The 12,494-nt window shown below is 40.7% G+C and overlaps 1 long non-coding RNA gene across 1 annotated transcript; it reads left to right on the top strand.

The window, feature by feature from the left end:
* The first annotated feature begins 5,297 nt into the window (after positions 1 to 5,297).
* Positions 5,298 to 12,090, top strand: LOC138105787 (uncharacterized). The gene is made up of 4 exons (XR_011148689.1): positions 5,298 to 5,417; positions 6,864 to 6,943; positions 9,511 to 9,583; positions 11,984 to 12,090. It is a non-coding gene; the product is annotated as an uncharacterized lncRNA (long non-coding RNA).
* The last annotated feature ends 404 nt before the right edge of the window (positions 12,091 to 12,494 follow it).

Raw genomic sequence — 12,494 nt, forward strand, 5'->3', positions numbered from 1 at the left:
AGTTCTGAGGCTACTTTCTAAGGTAAACCACAGGACGAGAGCATATATGCAAAAAAAAAATAGTTAATATAATAATAAGGGCAATTAGTTGTAAGTGCTGATTCATGCAAGGTGTCATTACTAAGATTTTAACCTTCAAATGTGAATAACTGCCTTTGAACTAACACTTCATGAACTTTGGTAAGCCTTTTTAATACTTGAATGACAAACAATAGATACAAATGTCTCCTACCTAAACAACAACAGGGTACTTACTTCTAATTAGCAATTAATAATGTCTCTCCCTCTTATGCTGTCTTTGTTTGACAAAAGACAAAAGTTCTTTGATATATTCTCTGAAATGGGGTGCAAGATTGCAGTTTCCACATCTGGGTTTTATGTATTGCCTGTGCACTATTCCTCTGCTAAATTTTTGAGATAACAAATATAGTATGAAAAAGATGTGCACATTAACACACATACTCTTCCCCTATTTTTGCTTTCATATTTCATGTGTCCCAGGTTATGGCTGCACTAACAAGTAGAGCAGCCCAAAACTGTTGGGGCTAAGCAGGCAATATCTGCACTAAACACATTCTGGGGGGTTACTTTCCTTTAGTTCTCATGTGCTCACATGGATGGAATGTTGGTTAGCAGGTGGAGCACAGCCACTAGAGAGCATCTTCCAGTTTCATGTGGTGTGGAAGCAACCTTGTAACTTGTAGACATTAGAGTAAACACAGTAAGAGAGGACACTCAGGGTCTGCACTTCAGAAACACACCCCTGCTGCAAAAGTAATTTGCTATTTAAGATACAACCTGTGTTTCACGCTCACAAATGTGCTGGTGCAGAACAGAACCAGTCACTAGAGTTTTCTGCCATGTCACATGAGATATGCCTCCATGCAAGGACAAAGGACACTCTCAGAAGTCATACAGCTCCCCAATCACTATAAATAAAAGATTTCCAGAATCGACTCTATGGGAGACAACGAAGGAAGCCGCACTCTTTTATGATGGATGAGGCTCAGGTACTGAATTTTCTGATTAACCTGCTGCTCTACATGATTAAAGAGAATAAAAATAAGACTTACTAGTTCAAAAGAAATAAAAGCTGCATTTTACTACAAACACTAAAGAAAACCAGTGTGGCATTTAAAAATGTTTCATATAGCTTCAACTTTAATATGTAAATTTCAATATGTAGGTGGACTTTAAGAAAAATATTGAATATTTCCCAACCTAAGCTTTTCACACACCCATTTTCATCCAGTTGTTGAAAAATGTAGAGGATTGAGAACTTTTTGCCTTAAGAAGATGCAAATCACATTTAATTACTCATTCATGCAATCACATTTTAGGAAGGGCAAGGAGAGAGTAGAAGAGTAAAAACCCCTCATTCAGGCACTTTTATTTCCTAGTGCACAACCATTTTAGGATCTTCAGTGATGGGGAGATCAGAGGGTTATTTTGTCGGTTTGATTTTTTTATACTGGAAAATCCAAATTTCAATTGGCTTGGGGGAAAAAAAAAAAAACCAAACAAAAAAGAAGAATAAATTAATCTCACAGTGTTCTTTATTTTCTGTGTTCCTGGAGAAACACCATTCACTGTGTGTTAAAGCATCCCCTTGAGAGCTAACAGTGTCAAAGTAAAACCAAACCATCACTGGCGAGTGCCAGATGAAAGGCTTTGCCACAGTGGAAGGCAAGGATTCAACACTGTTAGAACCCAGCTCTCTGCCCAGCTATCCCTAAGGAGGAGCTTGTACAGTAAAACCTCCACAACAGAAAACAAGAAAAAAAGTGCATTCATAAATGAACACCTTGAAGTGCAGAGGCAGCCTAAGGATGAGAGCTGGCCTGGGGCTGGACAGAAATCACCAATATATGGATGCAGGAACAAGAACAGCTCTACGTATTTTCCTCAGGCATAGTGACCAAAGCCCCCAGAAGCTTCTGGAGTTGTAAGGTGAGGGCTGGGAGAATATATTCCCCTGCAATCTACTCTGTTTAACTCTCTTAAATGGCTTATGAGAAAAGCCTGTGTTTTTAGCAAGTTCTTTTGCAAAAGCCTGCACTTTTGTCTTTAAATGTGATTTGTTCTTGACCAGCAGAATGATAAATTAGAGTGCTCAAGTAATTAGAATTTTGGAAAAAGACAAGCACCAGCTGGGAATGAACTAGGAGAAAATTAGTGTCTGCTTCAAGGCCTCAGACACACAAATTAAGAGGACCTCCATCACAACACAGATGGCCAGGCCCAGTCCCTGCAGCTGGAGACTATGCACTTGAGCAACAGAGAAGCTGGAACTGTTTTTTAGCCAGACGTACCTGGATAGAAAGCACACAAGATCCTAATGAGCTCTCATTGTAATTATCTGCTGATCATTATTTGTCAGAGTTGACAGTCCTAAGAAACTTCACCTTTTCAGGAAACACACATAGAGCAATTCACTTCAAAGTTTTGAACAGGACTAAAAACAAAGCGTCAGTTTCCTGGGTTTTGGCATCATTAACTTTAACAGTCTTCTGGACTGTTAATTCCAATTGTCGTAATGCTCGGTGCTTTTCTGTGCTGACATCTCTCTTCCCACGTAAAGTCAAAAAACAACAGCCAGAATAAAAATGCATTTGGGCACATGAAGGAGTGTACCTGGGATGTTTATGTTCTCTCATTACATTTACCATGATACTTTAAAATAAATGCCAGAGGTGAAACTGGGGTATTACTTCTTTACCCGCACACAAAAGTTACTTCTTCGAGAATGTGATCCACCACAAAGTATGATTTTAATTTTTGCACTATTGTGCTTAAATTAATTTTGCTCAGTTTGTATTTAAAAATCACCAAATTAGAACATAGGCTATTTCCTGGGGATTAATAAGAATGGCCAGCTGTGAAGAATGGATGGTCTCAGGCACAGCTGGGGACCACTAATCTCCCTGCACAAAATGAAAAATATTAAATTTTTCCTTAATGCCTTAGAGAGATCTAGTGGGGTCTGTAGGCATGCACCATCTGCAGAGACTTAGTTCAAAACCCTGCATGCTTCACATTGCTTGAAAACTCTCTTGGTAGTCCCCCTTCAAAAAACATTAACTTCTAATTAGGCAATAACTGGGATTAAATGAGAACAGAGAAAAAGTAAGTTTTCTTGAGATTCAAGAACTCAAATGTACCAAGAAATGAAATCCAGGAATTAAATTCTATTCTCAGTAAAGGGCTAGCCTGCAAACTTTCTGGGGAGGGATTGTCCCTTAGAACATGTTTGAACAACATCTAGCAAACAGTTCAGATTTCTAGGCACTATTGTAACACAAAACAATAAAAATAACTGCAGGAATTTACACAGAACTACTCCAAGCAACTCAAGCATAGTGGTGAGTACCATTCAAAGAGGAAGGTACATTCCTTGTAAATATTTTCACCACATATAATCAAAGATAAAATATTTTGCCTTTAAATAGAACTACAGAGGGAGATGATGGTGGAAATTCAAAAGAAATAATATGGCTGATTTGCATTCTGTTTTGTCCTACTTTCCTCAATACAGCCAGTTGCATTTTCACAAACTAAGCTTCTGTCCTTATTGGTCATTTCTGATGGACTCTTGGACAGACTCATCTCTCTTTCTGCGTTGTACCGAAATGTTAATGCCAAAATCTCTTCCACTAGAGAAAGGGTAGGGAGCCCCAATGACAGGACAATGAAGAGGTCTGTCAATCCTGCCCAGCTGTCTATTTGAGCACTTGGGGATAGAAAGGATAATCATTGTGGGAACAGGGTATTTTGTCATACATTATTATTGTGGATCGAGAGTGAGGAAAAACTGCTGGCTCTCCTTGTAAAGTTATTGTATTTTCAATTGCTCACAAGGTCTCCCAGAGCTCAGAGAGGTATTCTGTTGAACACTGAAATAAATAAAAACTGCTGTCTGATTGGCCAGAGATGAATAATTTCTACTACCCCCAGATGTATCCATCTAGGATGTGCTTATTTGCATGATATGTGAACTAATTGTTTAACACTACCCCAGAACATAGCATTGTTCACTCAGAGAAAGCTACACAATAGAAATTTATTGACTCATCACACTACTATTTTTTAGCCAATTATGTGCCAGGATTTTTCCTTCAGATATATAACAATAGCAGAAAGATGCTTCATTTCCTTGGGACTATTACTCTCCTGGGTGGCAAAATTAAAATCAGCCTCTATAAAACACACTTGTGACAGCCTACAGCAACCCCAAACGGCACCAAGGGCATACTTTATGCTTATACACTATAGGCGGCGATCTGGAAAACTGCAGGGGGAGTAGAGGGAGTGCCGTACAAAACCCAGTGAGGTATGGAACAGCACAAAACCTTTTCGTCACCTCTATCCCACCAAATGCTTCCACGCGGGACAGCAGCCATCACAAAAAAGGGGGGTCCAGAGGGGATGGGATGGCAGCAATCGCGATAATTACTTACTAATCAGACGCTTGGTAGAAAATTCCTTAAAAATATATAGAACTGACGTTTTGGTTTGTTTTTTGTTTTTTTTTTGGAGACAGCTACCAGGTGGGAGGAATTGTAAAGTCTTTCCCTGCGGGAGGATGGGGGTGGCCGGAAAGACCCCGCACCAGGTCCCAAGTCTGCCCTTGCCCTCCCGCCCAGCCCTGCGCGAAGGGGGAGGAATTCTCGCCACCGCTGTACCCCGTTAAACAGAACAAAACTCAGCAGCTTAACGAGGAAAAGGTATCTAAAATGTGTGCAAGCACACGCGTGTAGGGTAGGTGCCGGCCGCCGCACCAGCGGCACCAGCGCTCTCTGCCGGGTGCCCGGAGCCGCCGGCTGCAGCAGAGACCGGCACCGGGACAGGGCTCAGCCAGCACCGCGCACGGCCCACCACGCCTCTGCCTACCCCTGGCCTCTCTGCACTGGCGGCACTCCGGCGGCAGGGCTGCTGCTGGCGTATCTGACTGGCAGAGGGGCTTCAATAATCGGCTGAGATTAAAAAAAAATACATATATTGACTTAGAGACACACACACACACACACACACACACACACACACACACACACACACACACACACACACACACACATACACACATACACATACACATACACATACATACACATACACATACACACATACATACATACATCACTCGCATCACACCCAGGCAAATTCCAGTCCTTAGGACATGCCTGGACACGTGCAGGGCAGAGCAGCAGATGTAATAGACTTCGTAATTGAGTAGATAATAAGATGCAACTGGGAGACAAAGCTGGTGAAGGGTCTGGAGCACAAGTCTGGTGAAGATTGGCTGTTAGGGAGTTGGGGCTGTTCAGTCTGGAGAAAAGGAGGCTCAACGGTGACCTTGTCACTCTTACAACTGCCTGAAAGGAAGGTGTAGCCAGGTGGGGGTCGGCCTCTTCTTCCAGGTAACCAGTGATAGGATAAGAGGACACAGTCTTAAGCTGCAGCAGGGGAGGTTTACTTTGGACATTAGGAAGAATTTCTTCACATAAAGGGTGGTTAGATATTGGAATGGGCTGGCCAGGGAGGTGGTGGAGTCACCATCCTTGGAGGTGTTTAAGGAAAGACTGGACATGGCACTCAGTGCCATGGTCTAGTTGACAACGTGGTGTTGGGTTACAGGCTGGACTTGATGATCTCAGAGGTCTTTTCCAACCTAGTTGATTCTGTGAAATAGTGGCACCCTCTGGGCTAAAGCAGCACAGTTGGTCATCAGACTGATCTGCTTGCACATCTTATGAAATATGAAAAAGTGAGGAAGGACAACTTTTCATAACAGCATCTCAGTGACTGCTTGAATAGCACGGTGGCCCAGCTTTGCACACACAGAGCACTGGCAACAATCCCCAGTAGCAGTCTAGACAGTTGTTTTGGTTTTTTCTAAAATTTCTATCAAATATATATAGCAGGCAGCCTGTGCATTCCCTCACAGCAGCTGTAGCTGCTTTACCCACTAATCTAGGGACAATGGGTTCAGCCACACTATGGGTTCCATAGCAGCCCTATGGAAATGTCTTGGGCTACCTCATGCTAAACTTGTGCTGCTGTTTTCTATGTGCCTTCACAGAAGCAGTGCTGTGGCTGAATTATCCATTTGGATAACCTGGAGGCTGAGCTGTCTGCACAGGATCCTGCTACTTGGGGTTTAGTGCTTTTATTGTCCTGGCCTTATAGTTTAGGCAGATAACCTACAACTCAGACAGCGCAGCAGGAGTGTATCTGCAGCTGCAGACACCACATAATAGCATGTCTCTGCAAGGGGAACTTTTATGCCTTCTACAGTTATTCCTAGCTTGATTTTTTCAAATTCCTCTCCTTCCTAAGAGACCCTGTTGAAAGTCCTTTTCACTCCAAAAACATCCTCTTTACTTTTGGATGCTGCTAGTCTCAGCTCATATGAGCAAAGCCAACTTTGCTCTTAACTGGTGCAGAAGTTTTCAAAGTTAGTGCTTTGAGCATTTTCCTTCATGAAATCTCAAGCTTTTGCTGGTCGATGATCTTCTTCTGGCCATTTGGGAGTATTCCTGTTTGCTTTTTCTCCATAGCCTCTTACTAGATAAAAGAAACCCTTCCAAATAATAAACATTGTAGGTCAAAACATACATATCTGAACACCATTATAAAGTGGCTCCCCAGGCCTTGCAACCTGGCTCTGGTTTTAGACATGAACTCTTTACTACAGTTTAGACTAGAGTAGTGCTTTGGAGTCTGACACGGGCCCGTTGTGACTCAGAACCAGCTATAGCACTGCCTCTTAGGAACACACACTCCTCGCTTCGCAACATGCATGTGAAAATTTCCATATGTTCAGCTATCATTTTTAAAATGCGGTTTCCTGTTTGCTTTTCCAGAGAATGCTCTTCCTTATAAAGTCTGCAATCCATAAGCACTCTGCAGCAAGTCTGGACTTAATTTGAAACACCACTTCCAGGTACCATCCTTATAGCTGCTGTAAACATGTGCTTTTCTTATTTTTAACCCAAGTACATTTTAGTTCTTAATGTACCAAATACTTGTTGCAATCAGTCTGTGCCTTTCTACTCTGTCAATGTATGAGGAAAGTTTTAGAGCTAAATCCTCTAGAACTCATTATATCCAATTTGTTAGATTTACTTTCACCTTCTGAATTTCATTGAACTATTGTTGAACTTTTATTGATTCTACATTCTCCTATAAACAAAACAAGACAATGAAAGAAGGAAAGATAGTCTTTGTTTCACGAGCCAAAATTTCATCCAGAGTGCTAAGCTTCAGAATGACTAAATAGTTGGTGCTATTTCCATAGACACCTATCTCTTTAACTTTTTGGCAGAATTTGCAGTCTTCTAGAAAGGCAATCAATAAAGTGACTGTTCTTCACACAGCTATCAATCTGGATACATCATTTGGTAAACTGCAATGCCCTTTTTTTTCTGTTATGGAATGTTGCGCTCTCTCCAGAAAGAACATTTGGCCAGTCACAGAATCTCCAGGTTTCCAGTAAATTAGTTGATGAGTAACAGAGGTGGTTACAGTAGCCTCTCTTTACTGCCTTTAGAAAACCTCCAACAATTTATTTGCAAGGGGCTTGGCCACGACCCAGAGCAGAGCTCTGAAAGCAAGGAGGCAGCTGCATACCTAACTTGGACTAATACCTGGGCTTCGTGGAAGTGGTTTAAGAAAGACGTGTACAGCCATGAGGTATTTTAAAAGACTACGATCAATTTCTGAAATAGAAACCCTGAAAACAACTTTTTGTTAAAAAATAAGGGAGACAGAAGCTTGGACTTCTGTTCAGGATTATTAATGCTGTTTTTTTCAATGACAGTGCAATGTATGGTGCACTGCAGAGTGTTGTGTAACTGCCCCTCACTCTGTGGCATCATGAGGGAAAGGTCCATTGGCTGAGGCTCCCCAGGGCAAGGCCGTGGCTGGCTAATGTGGCTACAGAGGGAACCTGAAGGTAGTATGTTTTCCTTGTCCCTCCTTGATATGGCTGGAAGAAGTAAGAACCTCGGCATGGAGGAAATCGGAGTCTGCTCCTCAGGTGCTTTCTCTTTGGGAATAGGTGAGTTGGGAAAGGGTGTGAATTCTGCCCAGAGGTCCTTCTCCCACTGTGCGGATGCAGAGCAGGCAGGCAGTGCCTGGAGGTACTTTACATCTCCTGGCAAGACCTGCCAGTCACTCCAGTATGACATAGTCCACCATGGGACTGTCTCACTCCTGAAGCAACTTGTCCTCACACCACATCATGGCTAAGGAGAAGTCTTGCCAGCTGCAGTAGAGGCTGTGTTCATCTATTACCATACAGAAGGCACAAACATACTACAACTGTAGAAAAGCAAGGAGTCATGCCTGGGCTTTATTTGAGTTTAAAATATCAGCTTGATCTAAGGCTTCTCTTCCTCTACCGGACTAATACTATGAACCATGCAGAAACCTAAAGATGAAATAGTTTTACAATTTTGCAGTACACTAATTTCCTTCTCTTATTCGTCAGTAAGGGTATGGCTGGCAGTAAAGAGCAGGGTTCAGACTGCAGAGGCAGTTGCAGATGCCTAAACAGAAGTTCTTTGGCAACAAGAGATTAAACTCTGAAGTCCTCCTTAATCACTCCTCTCTGTTGAGACTGACAATTAATGCAACAATTAACAGGGACTCAGACTGCAATAGCTCAGTATAAGATTTTGTCCTGATTACTTTTTTTCCTTTGTCAAATACACTAACTAATATAACAAGCTCTATCAGTTCATTAAGAGATCACCTATAAGCAGAAGAATCTATACAAGCAAAGCACCATTTCCTTGGTCTTCTTGAAGATCAGAACACCAGACAAAGAGTTTGACAGTTGTTTGCATGAGTGCTTTACCTCAGAAGGATTTGTTTTACAAACTTAAAAGATAAGTACAAACAATAAATGACAAACTTCAAGGCTGATTAGCTTGCTGGCCATATACATATACCCTGTTGCCTTTGTCCCTAGTCTCTCCAGGATCCCATTAGAAGAGAAAATCCTTAGAAAATTGCATTTGAAATAGCTCCCAATGTCCTTAATGCGACACATTCTATTTTTCTCCTCACCATATTTCAACCACATGTCTCAAGTTGCTGTTTCCTAAATGACTCTGTCGAACTCCCCCTAAGCATGTTTATAGGCCACATTTTAAAAAGAAACACATTTTAAATTAAGGGTCATATGACTAGAACTTGAAGAAGCATCTGCAGTTTGCTTTTGTAAATGTTCTGTGGTGAGGTAAAGAATTATTTTTTTCAAGCTTTACAGAAAAAAACTTCTCTTTTTGAAAATGCTTTCTGGGAAGAGTTTCTTTCATTTGATAATGCTTTTGATTAGAGAATGAATATCCAAAATATTTGTGTGGGAGAGGCAGGAGAACATCAATTTTTTAGCATAATTTTATGCATAGAATAAGAATAAGAATATAAGAATAGAATTAGGAAAAACACAGCCTTTCTCTCTAGCCTTATGGATGCTTATCACTCACATATTCCTCATTTCAGGGGACATAATTTGGGTTAACATCAAATTATCTATCAAAAGCAAGAAGTGATGTTGCCTCCTAATGTTCCAGATGTAAGTAATTTCAACTGTAAAGTTTCGGAAAATGTGATCTTGGATTAAATTAAGCGACTTATTTCCATGGGAGTTTGAGATTCCTGTCCGGATGGTTCTTTGTGGGTTCTTTTCCTTTCTTTTTGGATTTTTATCATATGTTATATCATTTATTTGTGTCTTAGAAGATGAAGAAGTGTCTAGGCCTCAACACCATGGTGCCTGAGTGTCTCCTAAATTATTAAAAACAGATATAACAACAACATGAACATCTATTTTTATGTATAGTGCAACCATTACTACTCTGACCCCAATTCAGAAAAGGATGTACAGTCTAAAAAAACCCCAAACAACATATGTCTAACTAAATATTTGTATGAAGCACATCGAAGTGGCAAGTTTATGGGCACAATTGGAGCTAAACAAGGTGTTGCTGTGAATAATATATTTCATCATATGTCCAACTACCAGTGCCACATGAAAATAGAACTGCAGAAAAACCCTGTTGTTATTGAATTAAATGTAATTCAGGACCAGTTTCAAGACAATTACACATTGTCTTTAAATTATGCATGAATATAAATTTTCTGCTTATCTAACTGCTTCTTGCAAAGGTTTTATCTTTCTTCAGAGCTTCACTCATTCTGATACATGTGTGTAAATGGAACTCGGAACAAATGGTCCATTTATTCCAGCCACAGGAGGAAAAACCCGGAAGAAAATTTAACGCTTAAATTAGCAGCAAGTGAATTAAAATGATAACTACCAAGAATGATTTCTGGTCTTCTGCTGTAAAAGATGAAATCATACATTGATTTACATTGGCTTACAATGCCTTTGTGAGTTGCAGAAAAGGATCAGTAACCAAAGAGATGATATCTGCAAGGAAATAATACCAAACTAAGAACTCCAAACTAGGCAGTAATAAAGCTATTGAGAGCCCGTATAGAATTCGGTGACTCTTGGGAAGCAATTAATTCAGTTTGAAGTTGTTACACATAGCTACAAATCTTTTGCCTTTGCATCAGCAAAATCTGGTTGAAAATAAAGATTGGTTTCCCTTCTGCAGTTTTCTAGTTACAAAGTCATGCACTCTATCCAAACAACACTGTCACTGGTTTGCTAAAAATCTGTTCCATCCAGTTTGACCCAGTTATTTTGTCCCTATATTTCCAAGGAAATAACATGCATCAGTGACTTTCACTCTGTCTCTGGAGACCCTTACAGGCTGGCAGTCAAATTTTAAGGTATTTAAGAACAGAAATTCAGAAAAGCATTTCTATTACTAATCACCTTAATTTGGGGATTTAGGGGCTATTGTCTTCCTGGAAAAAAACTGGTGGCCTGCCAACAGTAAAATAAGCCTCAGTTATTTCTAGGTACCTTTTATTGGTATATCTCCACACACACTTCCATTTTCCCAGCCAGGTGCAGCAGTGTGATTCACATCCCCATTCCTGGGACATTTGCACAGGTTTCCCTGTCATGTCTTCTAGCTGAGCCAGTTTACAGTATTTGCACTTCTGATTGAGGCTGCAAATAGCTACCAAGGTCCCACCACTGACCGCCCTGACTCTGAGGCCAGCATTGGTCTGATCCCAAATTTTGGGGAGATGAACTTCACTTTCTGACACAAACCCCCCCTCGTATGGAGCCACTAGATGGCATTTTCAAAACACGGTTTTGCACTCTCTGTCCAGCTTGTTACCCATCTGTGTCTGAATCCCAAGGTGCACTGTAAAACTTCCCATTTATTTGATTTATTTCCTAAATAATAAATGCTGCTCTCCGAAACTTACACTGATTGCCCTTAGCAACAGACATATTCAAAAGGTAGAAAAAGCAAAACTACTTTTTCACAAAGGACAGTTTCTCCTTCTTTTACCCAAGTCATCATCCTCTCTGGAATACAAGGCAATCAGTATATAACTGTGAGCATGCTTATTATGACATCCAATAGCCCCTATAGCATCTGTAGGGAGAGAAACAACACAACTTCACAGCAGATAAGATACATGGTATAGTGGAAGCAGCAGGTTCCTTCCTTGTTTAGAAACTATCCAAGAGCCCAGGTTTTCCAGCCATGAGACTAGAAAATCCATTGTATTTTGAGTTTATTTTGTATGCTTCTTTCCTGTTTTTATCCCTTCTCAGGCATCCATTCCAGAGGCCACAGTGGGGAAGGAACTCAGTTTTAAAAAACAGAAAGTGAAAAAACCTATTTTAGGTCATAAGTTCTTCAGCCAGGGCTGTCTGCCTCTTTCTGTGTTTCCTTAGTGCTCAGCACCATGATGGTGCACATTCAGTGAGGTCTCAAAATTTTCCTGTAAATGATTACATCAGAAATAATCCCATCACAGAACATCACAAGATGTTGCTGATCAGCTATTAAGAATTTAATGACTAATTCTTTTACCCCAGGGCAAAAAAGATGGAAACGTTACCATTGCAATAGAGAGTCACCACCTGTTTAGCCTCTTTATAAGAAGGTTTCAAACGAAGGTAACCATGCAACACCTGACATAAAGAAACAGGTAGGTTGTGTGCTGCTATTCAGAATTCAATTCCATGGACTGAAATTTTCTAGTTTTACTTACACTTTTGTCACTCATTGCCTACTCCTGTTTACCACCAATCTGTCAGCAGGCACTTTCAGTCCTTGAATCTGGTTAATTTTTAGAATTCTGGACACAAAATACATGGAATTGGCCGGGGCTTAATGGCTCTGGGTAGTTTTGTTTTCGTGTCACTAAGAAAGACTACTGTTATAAAAGCTGTATGACCTCAATTCTTGAAGGATTTTCTGCAGATGAAGTAAAATGGATAATCCATGGCAGTATCTGTAGTGCCATATGTATTTGGTTGCTTGAGATACTGGAAGTGTAAACAAAAGTTCCCATAGTTCAGACTTCATGGTCAAGAAAAGAGAAAG

This window comes from Aphelocoma coerulescens, chromosome 2, assembly GCF_041296385.1.
Source record: "Aphelocoma coerulescens isolate FSJ_1873_10779 chromosome 2, UR_Acoe_1.0, whole genome shotgun sequence".
NCBI classification, from domain to species: domain Eukaryota; kingdom Metazoa; phylum Chordata; class Aves; order Passeriformes; family Corvidae; genus Aphelocoma; species Aphelocoma coerulescens.